The following is a 4,249-nucleotide window of genomic DNA, read 5'->3' as shown; positions in this document are numbered from 1 at the left end:
GCTCGCTGGCGGCTGCACCAAAAAAGGCTGAGACGAAACCTTCGTTTCTTCCGACATTTTTTGGGCTATTATCCGGCTGGTATACGATGCTGCTGGCGGCCGGCCACAGGCGGTAACCTTACGTCTGCCGTGGGTCCCGTATAACCTGGACAACCACTCCTGACACCATGTGGTGTTTCTCAGGACGACACATCGATGAAGACTAGTGCGTGGCCCCCAGGCCCACGCCCAAAGGAAAAATCCCCGTTTATTGCAACCTGACGAGTATATATACAGACACTGAGTACGTCACGCATGCGCCGAGCATCACAAGAGTACGCGTGCACTTGTTACGATAGATACTATCACACGAGGATCGATAACGCCACAATCAATACGTATGTACCATGAAAGATTCTACTACATTACCATACCTAGACACTTTACTGCGGAAACTATTTGAAATCACTGGGAACCAATCGTTAGGTCAATGTTCTAGTGGCTTGTCTCATGTCTAAAAATTACTGCTTTTAAAGTGAAAGCTATACTAGCCTCTTCGAGCCAAGGTCATCGACGGGGTACGTTTGACCTTCAGGTAAGGACAGAAGGTATGTCAGACACGTGATATTTCACGTGACTCGCCACACCTGCAGCAGCCGCCCCCGTCGCTGCGCCGATCGCCGCCTCACCAACTGCGTCCACGTGACTAGCCCTTCACATCAAACAGAGGCGGCGTCGCTCTCGCGTGCATAGACGTTGTGTTGGTCGATTTTCCTTAGACGAAACCTAACTGTGAATGTAATATAACTTAGGGTTTGGTTTGGTTTATTGGGGTTTAACGTCCCAAAGCAACTCAGGCTATGAGAGTGTTTTTTGATAAAGCTAGTAAAAAGAATTCGTAAAACATTTTCAAAGTATTTCGAAAAAACGGCCAAGTCAGATACAGGTAGGTAGTGGGAAAAATTATTTTCGTCATTCACGTTAAAGATTAATCCTGACAACCTGCCGACTTTTCGGGAAGGTTCCTGAGGAAAACAAGTTTAAAATGTATTCTAATATTTGTGGAAGTATGTGAGATGTGTGCTCAGCAGGCAATATCTGGAGGTCATCAATGTCTTCACGTTTATTATTTTTCATAGACGAAAGACTGACTCAACTTTACTGGTTGCAACAGGGGCCAAAAATGCGGTTTTGGTAACCTTTTGACTCATACTTCTCAAACACTGGCCAGACTATGTGCCGTCCATAATGGGCACGAAGAAATTATTAAAAGCATCTGCTAGTTGAAGACTGTAAAGACAAGTGCCATTATTTTATCCACTACAGGCTTTTGTTTTAAGTTCAGCAAGTTATTGAGCCGTTCCCAGACACTCTCAGAGTTCTTTATTACTTCCTAGAAGTTGAAGTCGTTCGTGGCCAGAAAGCGATCTCAACGCCTCTGAAGCTTTTTCGTTTTTTCGCACAATAAAGGAGGCGCCGCTCCCTTTTTGTGAGGGCGATGGAAGCTACTTCGGTGTTCGTCAAGCCTCGCACCCTGGGAGGGATCAAGGACATCATGATCAACAGCCGAAGGAACCTCCTTGCCAACGATGTGACGAAGTGGAGCACATTAGATAGTCTAGCCACCATCAAGAAGATCAGAAACATCCTCGCCCACTCTCTTGTTCTGGAAAACAATAGCACAACCGCTGGCGTCATTTTCGACGACCACGCGACCATCTCTGACTGCGACCTGCCGATACTCAATAAACCAGTAATGAACAACATGGACATAACCAAAATTCGGCACCTTGGCAAGTCAAGTTGCGTGAAGCTCACCTTTAAGAACAACTGTGTTCCATCGCGCATATGAATGTTGGCAACTTTCGACATGCAGGTCGCCCATTCGTCCCGAAACCGCTTCAGTGCAGGAAGAGGAAGAAAATTGAGCACGTCAGTGGTGTTTGTAACAACACTATAGCGTGGCCGCGCTCCTCTGAGGCACATGACGGTGACATTTGCCGCGCTACTCTCTTGAAGTGCGCCAAATGCCATGGCCCTCATGACGCTTCGTCAGCGTCTGTCCCCGCCTGAAGAAAGAACGTGCGGTGTTAAAGCAAATGGAGCGAGACCATTCAACGCACAGAGAGGCCGTAGCTCCGGTGCGCCGGCGTAGTTTTCATCACCGACGATCTACTTAGACAATCGGCTGACAGCGGCAGAGAAGCTCCCATTAATGCTGCTACTTGGCCGCCCCCTCCACCGAATAATGTAAGCCCGATGACTGGTGAAGTCGAAACACCTGCTTCAGAGGTGGCATGGCGACATCTACTACAGCCATGCTCGACCTCCTTGTCTGAGCAGGCGCCACGTTCCCACTGTCCTACTCCTGTAGCTGAGCGAGCCCAAGACCGAGATCCAGCCTTAGGTGAGGAGGTTCCATCGTCATCTTGAGGTCCCTTATGATGCCATGCGTGTGATGCTGTCTAGCCTTCACTCGCCAGCAGCGCGGATTGCCTTGCAGGTACTGGATGCGCTTAAAACAGTCCTTGCAGCTTTACTGTAGCCGGCACAATGGCTCCCCTATCATTACCATTTCAAAGCCATGCTAGAGAAGCATTCAATTTCCAGTGCAGTGCCTGTGCACTCAATTCCCGAATTTCGGACGTTCGAGAATGCACCCATAAATACAGATTTCCAATCCTTGTAATTGTGAGCCCAATCTACAAACGCCAACTCGAATTTATGGCTATGAAGCATTTGCATCCTCCACGCGCAGGGGAAACAGCAAGGTCATCGTCTACATTCCAATGGAGCTTGCTTATGTGCACCATACGGTTCCCCCTCACAACGACAACCAGTACGTCTGTCTAACGGTGAAAAGACACACCCCGACGTTTACGCTTCAGGGCATGTACTTGGCTCCTACAACGCGGTTTGACGCCAGCAGACTGAAGGACTTGCTGGCTCTAACATCTTCCCCTTGGATTGTCACTGGAGACTTTAATGTGCATCAGGCCATGTGCGGAAGCATCCGGATGAATCCGAAGGGACGAAGTCTTGTTTGTGCGGCCTCTGACCACGGCCTACTATGCCGTAACGGCGGTTCTCCAACGTAAATTCACGGACTTATTTACAACGACTGCCCGGACTTTGCGTTTGCGTCTCGGTGTCTTTCGAGACGTGTTCCTTGGTTTGCCGATGTAGAAACGCATGAAAGTGACGACATCCCCGCATTTATTATCGTTCCTGGTCTCGCTGGATGCACATCTGGCACACGTTTGCAGCGCATAGACTCTTCTATGTTCAAAACCCTTATGCAAGGTGCCTGCAGAGAAGACATTACAACAGGTATAGCAGAACGAATCATGGCCGATATTGAAAACGTGAGGTGCTTCTTCACTCCATTGCCAAAGTCCACAGACTTCGACGTGGAGCTCCAGAGCCTTCGATCACTTCGGCGAAGAGCAGAACGAAGATACAGGCGCACAAAGTCATTGCTCGACCTGAGAAAGGCGAGGCGTACGTAGAAGAAAATCCAGCACCGAATTCAAATGCTTAGGCTAACTGTTGAAAGGCAGTCTGGGAATGACTGGATTCAAGAAAGCCTCTCTGAAGCATTTGGAGTGTCGTGAGTTATCTACTCACATCTCCTCAGCAGCTCCACCCATTCTAGTTTCTCGCACTACAGTAAGGACGTAGCGAAGCGGGGACCGGTGAAGACTTTTGCACAAAAATATCAGGCCCCAAGAGCCCATCCACAGATCTGAATTGCTACGAAGTACCCAGGTGGAGGGATTCGAGAATCGACCTCCTTTTCTCGATGGATAAACTGGTTGCCGTCATGGCTGGTTGCAGACGCTCACCGTCACCGGGGCCAGATGGAGTAACATACTCTGCACTTACAAGCCTTCGTCAGGAGGCTCGACGTGCTCTTTTAGACCACTTCAACTCATTATGGTGTGCGGGTACAGTTCCGGACACGTGGAAATCAAGTCGTCTGATTCCAGTCCTTAAACTCGAAAATTCGCCGCTTGACCTTGCATCGTATCTTCCAATTGCGTTGGTTAGTTGCGTAGGCAAACTCATGGAAAGGATGTTACTCTCTCTAACTGAGTGGTATCTGGAGCGCTACGAAATATACCCGGATTTAATGTCCAGATTTCGACGTGGACATTTGTCTATTGGTAGCTTGATTGACTTGATGTCGTCATTTCAACATTAGATGCATCCGAAGCGCTCGACCACGGCGTTGTTTCTCGATGTTAAAGGGACATACGACAACTTAACT

Source organism: Amblyomma mixtum, chromosome 4, assembly GCF_055824585.1.
Source record: "Amblyomma mixtum isolate Tamu chromosome 4, ASM5582458v1, whole genome shotgun sequence".
Classification (NCBI taxonomy): Eukaryota; Metazoa; Arthropoda; class Arachnida; order Ixodida; family Ixodidae; genus Amblyomma; species Amblyomma mixtum.
The sequence above is the reverse complement of the archived record's forward strand: the minus strand, read 5'-3'. Positions refer to the sequence as shown.